The sequence below is a fragment of the Spinacia oleracea genome, chromosome 4 (assembly GCF_020520425.1).
Source record: "Spinacia oleracea cultivar Varoflay chromosome 4, BTI_SOV_V1, whole genome shotgun sequence".
NCBI lineage: Eukaryota > Viridiplantae > Streptophyta > Magnoliopsida > Caryophyllales > Amaranthaceae > Spinacia > Spinacia oleracea.
This window is the reverse complement of record NC_079490.1, coordinates 103,936,267-103,947,632: the sequence shown is the minus strand read 5'-3', so window position 1 is coordinate 103,947,632 and position 11,366 is coordinate 103,936,267. Positions and strand designations below refer to the sequence as shown.

Below are 11,366 nucleotides of genomic sequence, written 5' to 3'. Positions count from 1 at the left end.
GAAAAACATTCATTTGAGGCGTCACTTTTATATTCATTTGCGGCGTTTTTGGCGTAGCAGCAAATAGAGTGGCAGCAAATGAATAGGATTGATTTGCGGCGTTAAAAAACGCCTCTAATTAATGATTCATTTGCGGCGTATACGTAGAAAAACGCCTCAAATTAATAGTATTGTTAGGCGGCGTTTTGTACCTAAACGCCTCAAACTTTGTAAAATTTCAGGAGTTAAAATGCCGCGAATAATGTGTAATTTTGTTTTATAAAATAATTTATTTTCTATATTCAATAAGCCAAAAAATGTAGAACCTGTACTCACGCCACATTTATACAATGTCCAAAAGTATCATCAACCACCAATAACTTCCAATAAACTTTGATTTTTACATATAATACCACCATCATATGTTTACAAAAATAAACCAACTAAATAGTTACGTTTGAAGTCGAACGTAACCATGTCTTTTACACTTCGTACGTTACAATTTTGCACCAAAAATATAATAAGGCAATTATATATGACTTCAATAGCAGGAAACATCCACAAAAAGAGATCGATGAAAGGTTATTTACACACAATGTTCGGTGAAGTATGATTCCCATTTGTCTCGTATTTCATCAATTTGCTCATTGGTGAAACGCTCTCCACTTAGTGACGTGCAAACCTAACAAAATAATCTATATATCATAAAATAAGTTGACACATACAATAAACTTTAAATCATCTAAATGAGTACGAAGAAGTGAAGGAGCTTAGAGAAAAGGGATGTGGTAAAAATGAGTGAACAATAAGCTATCAGGATTAGGAAGTTGTCAGGTCACATGATGATCAACAGAATGCCATACTTCTTCCCATGGTGATTAGGAAGTTGTCAGGATTCTCTTCTATAATGATATTTATATTTAGAGGGAGAGGGGGGGGGGTGTGTGTGTGGTATAGGTAACTAATTACAGAGACAAGAAGGGGGAAAAAGGTTATTAAGTTAATTACAAAGACAATTATTATCATAAAATGGAACTAATATGGAACTCAACAACATATTTCACAGTTTCTGGATAGTGGGAGTTAAATAGAGGTAAACCTCTAGAATATTAGGAAAAGAAAGATCAAATCAGGATTTGAATGTCAACCAAAAAAAATCATGAAAAATCATACAAAATTAAACTTGATTTAAGCATACAGAATTAAAGTTGTACTAACCAAGTTTTGTCTGCTGCCCTCCCTATTTGTCTGTCAGACTTGATGCATATTCCACCTTAGGTAATTAAGTAAGTACCCTGCAGCATTGCGAGATTAAAACTCTATTTACCATCAAGATCATCATTCTGGGCCACACTACACTCCACTGAAGCTTACAGTCTGAAGTTTGTCCAATCTTTCGTTGCTGTTATGTTCAAGCCTTCCTGGATCACAATCAGATCACCTGTTAGGACTGTTGTTACCTTAACTCAAATCTAAAAACCCATTAACCAAGCTCCTTAATTTGTCTTTCATCACATATACCAGCATAGAAATTACATCTGCAATCTACAACTAGAATCTACACTAGATAAAAGGTAGATATTCATTTTTGCTGCATTAGTTTTCTAAGTATACCAAAGTTAACCTGATTATACCTGATGTTTTCAACACGAACTCGCATTATAGGGTACCAACCATCTTTTGAGTTGGGCGTCCTGCTCCATGACCAGCCTTAAACTTAGTTCTATCAATAATTAGATTCTTTTGAGGGCTATTCTCCAAGCTTGTGCAAGGAACATGTTGCAATGTCTGCAATATAATACAGTACATATTTTAGGAAAGGAAAGGCGTGTGCGGCATGGTATCACTTAGTGACAAGAAAAAGCATGCACTGCAGCAGTTTCAGAGAACACACAGCCAACTATTTAAGTGAGTGCAAAGGCACCACACGATCATCATGGTCAGCTGGCAATAACATGGTAGATGGGTACTGTGCAGTTCGATCAGATGATAGCTCCCATTGTCTCCTAATGTTGTGTAGAGGTGAGTGCCTGTAAGCAAGAACGCTCTATACTCAAAGTAGGAAACTTAAGGAAAAAGAAGTGGTTCGGGCCACCTAATTTTCAAATATCACTTGTTTCTTATCAACCACGGTCTCCTAGCTGAAACATAGTAGATAAATAATACGAAAAGAAGTGTAAAAGTTATCTAAATCTATACCAGCAATAACTTGTGCATAACAGCAGATGCTACAACTTAGAACAACAACAACATCAACAACAGATTGTGCATAGCAGCAATAACATCTCATAATAACAGCATAGTATAACAACAACAACAACAGATAGCAACAACACAGTATAGTAGAAGCAACAATACATCAGACATCAACATCACAATACATCAGAAGCAACAAATGCCAATCTATTTCAGGAGTTGTTTAATTTCTTCAAATCTCTACAATATGCTGCTCAAAACTAAACCAGAAAAGCTGGTAATTGAGTTCTTTTGTCCTACAGTGAGCTAGTATGATACTCCTACATATGCAATCAAAATTTAGCAACCTCCAACAATAAATAAAGATAGGTTCTAATAAACTTCTTCCACAATAAGACTTCTAGCTAAAGAGCAGACTCAACTATCTGAACTGCGACCTACTTTACACAGAGAGATGAGGGACACACCCTTTGTCGCCTTCTGAAAATTGATTAGTCAGGTGTGTTTCTGGGCTAAGATTCAACGAAGTAGCAAGACTTATCACCTACCACAAGACACTTTTTCCCCTTCCTGGTAAAGATACTAAAAATTTAAGCACCGCCAAGATACATTTATAAAACAAGGGGATTGAAACCTCAGATTTAAGCTAAGTGTATTACTCTATACTCTTGTATTGCCGACGTCTAGTTCGAAAGAGAAACAATGAACAATATAACCGTGTAATATAACTCATATGTTCCTCAACAATAACAATCAAACAACAGTGTCCAACACTACCACTACAATATCAAAACTTAATATACTACAGTATGTACAGACATTCTTTAGACTTTATATCACCATAATCAGTAGTCGTACAAGAAAAAGTTGTATAAGTCCAAATTTTCTCAATCATTTGATTGTTTAATTTTAATCACCTAAAGTAGAACTAAGTACTTGCTAAATCACCATAATTTAGTGTATTGAAAAGATCCAACAGCAAGAGATAATGAAAGTTGAAACAAAATAACGATACCATAACAACTCACTCAAGTTAATTATCAGAACAACAAAAATTAATAACTTCAATTTAAAAATTCACCTTCTGAATTATATTATAGCACTTGATGTTGCAACAACCTCCCTGATTTCTGCACTCATTTCAAACCAAACCCAGAAAATATAAATAGACAATTAAAGTAAAACTCATGTTTTAGCAAGTAAAAGTATGTCTTACTGGAATAAAACTCGTGTTTCTCTCAAATTTGAGGTCCTCTTTCTTCCAAGCACCTGACCTAAAAATCAAATTTTCATAATAAATTAGACACACGAAATTACCTGACCTCAAATTCGAAGGATTTCTAAGGTTTTTAAGCGAAAATTTGAAATTGATAATTAGGGTTTTACAGTTTCAGCGGGAGAGAGGAGAGGGGAGAGCAAGAGAGAAATAATTCGATAATTCAAACATATTCATGTAAAATTGAGAGACTGAAACAAGGGGAATATAGTAATTGAACGGAAAAAATGGCAAGGAGGAGGAGAGACGAGTGGAAGCATAATTTACCTTTAGTAAGAACGGCGACGGTGGATATGAGTTCGAAGGCCAGACAATGACGGTGGAGATGAATCTCAAGCTTCATTTTTCCGGCGAGACTCACTGGTGAAGAAAGAGTTCAGAGTCAGACCCAGTTTAGGGAGGAGGTTTTATGAAATGACGAGAACCTAAACAAAGAATTATGCGCGGGGTGAAATTTTGTTCCTGCATTGGGAGCTAGAACACTGCAGCGTTATACATGAAGACGCCGCTAACTAAAAATTAACACCGATTCGAGGCGTTATAATTAAAACTAACGCCGCCAATGAATGCTCCTTCACCTGATTCCTCCATTTTATCATTTAGTTAGAGGCGGTTTTGAATTAACGCCACTAACGCATAGCAGCAAATAAATATTTTTCTACTAGTGACAGCGCGCGCTGCCACGCCCAGCAAGCAAGCAGACGCAAGGCGACGAGCAAGCGGGCGCGCGCAGCATGGCCTGCAGTGCTGCGTTGCGTGTGGTTGCTTGCGTGTTGCTGTACGAACAATCAAGGGGCGCTAAGCCTCGTGCACTCGATGGGGCTTGGGGCGCAAGCCCAAGTGCCTCGTCGTGTCTCGATTGAGTCGTTTCAAATTTAATTTTATTTCAGTTCGGAAATAATTTTAATTAATTTAAATTGTTTTCTCGGATTTTAATTTTGAATATTATAATTATTATAAATTTTATTTATACTAATTATTTTACTAAAATTAATCCTTGAATTATTTTAAATTCGTTTAATTCAACTGAAATAAATTAAATTAATGGATTCGATTATAAATTTTATATGAGCTTTAAATTTTAATTAAATTTGTATGTTTCCGGTTAGACTAGAAATACATTTTTATGTTTAAAATTAGTAAAGCATATGAATTTATTGGTTTAAGTGGGAGCCTTTTAGTCATAAACTCTTGATTAGGTCTACAAATCCTTTAAGGTTAAACAACTTGATTAGAATTAATAAGGACTGGATAATTGGTAGATTATTGGTGCCCTTGATTAATTGCTGCAAATATTATGTGATGCACTAACCAGCTATGTGGGCCATTCATGATAATGAATGGATGAATGGTATATATTGTATATGTACTGTTTTGCAGGTTATAGAGTGACTAGTATGGCCCAAATAGGATAGAAAATATGGTCTGCGTACCATTAATTTGAATGTAATTGGTCTAATGCGCCAAATTTGTTTTTCAATTTAAATATGGTCTGCGTACCATCAAATAGTTGTAATTAGTTTAATTATAGCTTATCCTATTTGAAGAAAATGGCGCCTCCCACGGTGGAATTCAAGACGGAGTTTTCAATCCATTTTCATGACAGACTTTGAAGTTGAAGCTTCAAGATGAAGTCGGGCCATACTAGATCACATTTATCTTATGCATGCTTTAAGTTATTTATTGCTTTAAATATGTCTTAATTATGCATGAGATTGTTGCTTGATTATGTTGCATGATTAAGGATTTTAGTTCACTTAAAATCTATCCAACATAGTAAGAGCCTTAAGTTCCAAACTTATAAATTGAGTTAAAAGGTGCCATGCATGCCAAAATAAACACTTACTTGGATATCCTTTACATCAATCTAGTAATTGTTTTCGCTCAGCGAGGTGTTACTTATTGGTCCGAAAGGGGTAAGGTACACAAATAATTGTGAGTACATGTTAGTTTTGGTGAAACTCAACGATATAAGTAAGGAGTCCTTTTATGTCGTGGCAAAATCGATAGGTTTACCTAATAAGTTCTTAGACGTACCTATCAACCAAGAGTAGTTTCTAGACTATTAGCAAAAGGCTTTTGCTTACCTAAAAGATTTTAGAATTGAGTCTAAATACATAATGTGCTTAATTCTTCAATGGTTTTTAGGATCTTGGAATCATTATATTCACACCTGCCGGAACACATAACTTGAATAAAATGCTTAATGAACATTGAATTATGCATGTATGCTAGAATTTAAGTTTATTAAGAGACACTGTGAATGATTATTTATTTGTTTATTCTTTTTCAATTGTAGTTTTAATTATGGAAAACAACAATTCATTCAACATTCGATCAATTCTCGAAAAGGAGAAGTTGAGCGGGAAAAACTTCCTTGACTGGCAAAGGAACTTGCAAATAGTTCTTATGCAGGAAGAAAAGAAGTATGTCATGGAAGAGGCGATGCCCGAAGCCGCAGGCGACGGGGTCACTCAGGCAGCCCTCAATCGTTGGATTGATGCCAACAAGGATGTGAAATGTCTAATGCTCGCAACCATGAGTGCAGATCTGCAGAAAACGTTCATCAACTCAGATGCTTTCACGATCATCAGTGAGTTAAAGAACATGTTCCAAGATCTGGCTCGAGTCGAAAGATTCGAGACTCATAGGCAAATTCTCGAGACCAAGCTTAAGAAAGGCGAGCCCGTAAGTCCACATGTTCTCAAAATGATTGGACTCATTGAGAATATGAGTCGGCTGGATCAGCAATTCTCTCAGGAAATGGCTATAGACACCATCCTCCATTCTCTTCAAAGCGGGTATGATCAGTTCAAGCTGAACAACAGTATGAATAGTCTGGACAAAACGCTAACTAAGCTTCACGGTATGCTGAAAACCGCTGAAAAGACGCTCAAAATTGATAAGCAAGATGTGCTTATGGTGCGCGGGGGCAAGTTCAAGAAATCTAAAAAGAAGAGTAATGCTAAGAAAGGTGGCAATAAGGCCAGCCAGACTAAGCAACCAGCTGGCGCCAAATCTGAAAAGAGGAAGGTCAGTCAACCCACTTCTGAATCCGAATGCTTCTACTGCAAGAAGAAGGGACATTGGAAGAGAGATTGCTTGAAGCTAAAGGAAGATCAGAAGAACGGAACAGTCGTTCAATCTTCAGGTATTTTCGTTATAGACTGTATACTTGCTAATTCAACTTCTTGGGTATTAGATACAGGTTGTGGCTCACACTTATGTTCCAATCCACAGGGACTAAGAAGAAGTAGAAAGTTAAGCAAGGGTGAAGTCGACCTACGAGTGGGAAATGGAGCACGGATTGCTGCATTAGCTGTAGGAACTTATTATTTGTCGTTGCCCTCTGGGCTAGTTTTGGAACTGGAAGAGTGTTTCCATGTTCCAAGTCTTACTAAAAACATCATTTCTGTTTCTTGCTTATATGCTAAGGGATTTTCCTTTTTAATAAAAAACAATAGTTGTTCGTTTTATTTTAAAGACATGTTTTATGGATCTGCTAGATTAGTCAATGGACTTTATTTATTAGATCACGACAAACAATTTTATAACATAAATACCAAAAAGGCCAAAAAGGATGATTCAGATCTCACCTATCTGTGGCATTGTCGATTAGGCCATATTAATCTGAAACGCATAGAAAGACTTCAAAAGGAAGGAATTCTAGAACCATTTGACTTAGAGGATTATGGTAAGTGCGAATCATGTTTACTTGGCAAAATGACAAAGCAACCTTTCTCTAAAGTTGGAGAAAGAGCAAATGAACTATTGGGTTTAATCCATACAGATGTATGTGGACCAATGAGTACAAATGCTAGAGGTGGTTTAAGCTACTTTATCACTTTAACTGATGAATTCAGTAGATATGGTTATGTCTACCTAATGAAGCATAAGTCTGAATCGTTTGACAAATTCAAGGAATTTCAGAGTGAAGTAGAGAATCAAGTAGGCAAGAAGATTAAAGCACTGCGGTCTGATAGAGGCGGTGAATATCTGAGCTATGAATTTGATGACCATCTGAAAGAATGTGGAATTCTATCAGAATTGACTCCTCCTGGAACACCACAATGGAACTGTGTGTCGGAATGGAGGAACAGAACCTTGCTAGACATGGTTAGGTCAATGATGAGTCAGGCCGAACTTCCAATAGAATTTTGGGGACATGCACTAAATACAGCTAGAGCTCCGTCTAAAGCTGTTGAAAAGAATCCATATGAGTTATGGTTTGGAAAGCCTCCAAATGTGTCTTTTCTTAAGATTTGGGGATGTGAAGTATACGTCAAGCGATTAACTTCAGACAAACTTCATCCAAAATCTGACAAATGTATCCTTGTGGGCTATCCAAAGGAAACAAAGGTGTATTACTTCTACAATACATCTGAGAACAAGGTGTTTGTTGCTCGAGATGGTATCTTTTTGGAAAAGAATCACATTTCCAAAATGACAAGTGGGAGAAAAGTAGACCTCGAAGAAATTCGAGTCGAACAACAAACTCTAGAGAATGCTCAAGATGACATTCAAGATGAAACTCAGATATCTTTAGAAGTATCTGGTGAGAATCATGGTCAATCTAGAGATGTAACCCCGCGTAGATCGCAGAGATATAGATCTCAACCGGAAAGGTACTTAGGTATTTTGACGAACGAGAGCTATGATGTTCTATTACTTGAAAGTGATGAACCTGCGACTTACAAGCAAGCTATGACGAGCCCTAGCTCCAAGAAATGGCAAGAAGCCATGCAATCTGAATTAGACTCCATGTCTGAAAACCAAGTATGGGATTTGGTCGATTTGCCAGATGGCTACCAAGCCATTGGAAGCAAATGGGTTTTCAAACTGAAAAAAGACAAGGATGGGAAACTTGAAGTTTTCAAAGCTAGATTGGTTGCAAAAGGTTATAGGCAAGTCCACGGTGTGGATTACGATGAAACCTTTTCACCAGTTGCAATGCTAAAGTCTATTCGGATAATGTTAGCAATCGCTGCATATTACGATTACGAAATATGGCAGATGGATGTCAAAACCGCTTTCTTAAACGGCGTTTTAACAGAAACTGTGTTTATGACACAGCCTGAGGGTTTTGAGGATCCAAAGAATGCTAAAAAGGTATGCAAGCTAAAGAAATCAATCTACGGATTGAAGCAGGCATCCAGGAGCTGGAATATACGTTTTGATGAAGCAGTCAGTGACTTTGGTTTCATCAAGAACACAGACGAATCTTGTATATACAAGAAGGTCAGTGGGAGAAAAATTGCTTTTGTAGTATTATATGCCGACGACATATTACTTATCGGAAATGACATTCCTATGTTGAACTCTGTCAAGATTTGGCTTGGGAAATGTTTTTCGATAAAGGATCTAGGAGAAGCACAGTACATATTGGGCATCAAGATTTACAGAGATAGATCTAAAAGGATGATTGGACTTAGTCAAAGCACTTGGTCACCTTGTCTGAAAACCAAGTATGGGATTTGGTCGATTTGCCAGATGGCTACCAAGCCATCGGAAGCAAATGGGTTTTCAAACTGAAAAAAGACAAGGATGGGTCCAAGCGAGGCTACCTACCCATGTCTCATGGAATGACTCTAATCAAGACTCAGTGCCCAAAAACACTTGATGAGCGTAGACGAATGAATGGGATTCCGTATGCATCATTGATTGGTTCAATAATGTATGCTATGATATGTACACGCCCGGATGTTGCGTACGCACTGAGTGCTATGAGCAGATACCAGTCAGACCCAGGAGAAGCACATTGGACTGCTGCCAAGAATATTCTGAAGTACCTAAAAAGGCACAAAGATGACTTCCTGGTCTATGGTGGAGATGATGAATTAATTGTTAAAGGCTATACGGACGCAAGTTTCCAAACCGACAAGGATGATTTCAGATCACAGTCTGGCTTTGTCTTCTGCCTCAACGGAGGTGCAGTAAGCTGGGAAAGTGCTAAGCAAAGCACCATTGCGGATTCTACAACTGAAGCGGAGTACATTGCTGGACATGAAGCAGCAAAGGAAGCTATATGGCTAAGGAAGTTCATAGGTGAACTTGGTGTAGTCCCGTCCATTAAAGGACCAATATCCCTATATTGTGATAATAACGGAGCTATTGCACAGGCAAAGGAGCCTAGACACCACCAAAGAGTCAAGCATGTACTTCGTAGATTTCACATTCTACGAGAGTTCGTTGAAAGAAAAGAAGTCGAGATAAGCAAGATTGGAACTGATGAAAACATCTCAGATCCATTGACTTAACCTCTGCCGCAGGCGAAGCACAAGTCGCACACTGCAGCTATGGGAATCAAGCATATTGGAGAATGGCTTTGATGTCCTTGTTTAATGTTTTAAAGTTTTAGAGTTTAATTCTTTGTAAAACATTATTGGTTAATCATTCACAATAAATGAATAGAATTCATTTTTCCATTTAATTTGTGGTTTATTAAATGATGAGTCCCTTCAATTTGACGATATATTCAAGATAGACTGTCAGGACCAGTCCTGTGACTAAGAAATGTCTATCAAGTGAACTTGAATGTCAAAAGTTGAAAATGGTCCCTGGTCGGAGTTATCTATAAAATTGGACGCATAGAAAACATTAGACGACTGGAATGCAAGATGACTAGTAGTTCTGTTTCTTGAACTATGTGAACATGGAAATGTCGTAATCATTTGCATAGATACTTACTTTGGAAAGACTAGTATCGGACAGACCTATGAAACTTTACTGTAAGAGATGAAAATCTGTCATAAGTAAATTTCATTAAAATTATTAGACACTAAATCCTCAATACCTGAGTGATTTGAGATTACTTGTTTGAGAACTGGTTGCCTTGACGTTGACCAACCTTCGCACCGTAAAAGGAGGCTATAAAGGCAACGCTCAGGTAATCACCTATCAAACGAAGTCTAATCTCAAGATCACAAGATTGGGATTGTCCTCCCATAAATCGGGATGAGATGCTGAAAGTTGTACAAGGCCACTCGGAGAGCTAGAAACTGTAAAATGCATGGCCGTGCTCAGATGAATCATAGGCTATGATTATCTGTTTTATTTGATCAGTTGAACTCTGAAACCGAGAAACACCTCTGGACATAATAAGGATGACAACTCTTACCTTATGTTCAAGAGCAAGCATCGAGCGACGAAGGAATTAGGAAATGCACACTTGTCCCTAAGGACAAGTGGGAGACTGAAGGAAATAATTCCCTTGGTCCAAGTATGCATTTAATGTTAAGTCTAATAAATGCGGTTCAGTATTAATTAACAAGTTAATAATTCAGTGAGATCAAGTGAGCTGAATGCCTAGCTAGAGGCCGCTTCAGTTCAAGTGGAATTAATGATATTAATCCACATCTTACTCTTGACTGAACCCGTAGGGTCACACAAATAGTACGTAAACGGATCAAGTATTTAATGGCATTAAATACTCCATCTATGGATATTCGGAATCGACGGATCTTGGTTTCAGTGGGAGCTGAGATCGTCACAAGCAAGAAATGAATACTCCGGAAACGATGATATTGCCGGAAACGGAAATATGGATCGTATCGGAAATATAAATATTATCCAAGTTGTAGATTTTTCTTTAAACGGAAACAAGGTACGTATCGGAAAATATTATTGGAAATGGAAATATTACCGGAATCGGAAATATTGCCGGAAACGGAAATATTGTCAGAAACAGAAATATTAAATATTTGTTCGAAACGGAAATTAATTCCGGAATCGGAAATATTAAATATTATTCGTATCGGAAATGAATTCCGGAACCGGGAATTTAATCGGAAGCGCATCGTACGAATTAGCATCGGACGAGGCTTGCTAGACGAAGGCCCAACACGATGCCAGGCCCGCGCCCAGCAAGCCAAGCGCCCAACACGAAGGCCACAGCCTCGCCAGGCCCAGCGCAAGG

General features: G+C 37.6%; 1 long non-coding RNA gene across 3 annotated transcripts; it reads right to left on the bottom strand.

The window, feature by feature from the left end:
* Positions 1-340: 340 nt before the first annotated feature.
* Positions 341-2,112, bottom strand: LOC130472530 (uncharacterized). 3 transcript variants are annotated; one of them, XR_008933056.1, is made up of 4 exons: positions 1,874-2,112; positions 1,614-1,767; positions 1,198-1,400; positions 341-674 (listed from the first exon to the last, which is right to left on the bottom strand). It is a non-coding gene; the product is annotated as an uncharacterized lncRNA (long non-coding RNA). The 3 variants fall into 3 exon arrangements; XR_008933054.1 differs by having other exon boundaries at positions 1,614-2,112; XR_008933055.1 differs by having other exon boundaries at positions 341-661; positions 1,614-2,112.
* Between the last annotated feature and the right edge of the window lie 9,254 nt (positions 2,113-11,366).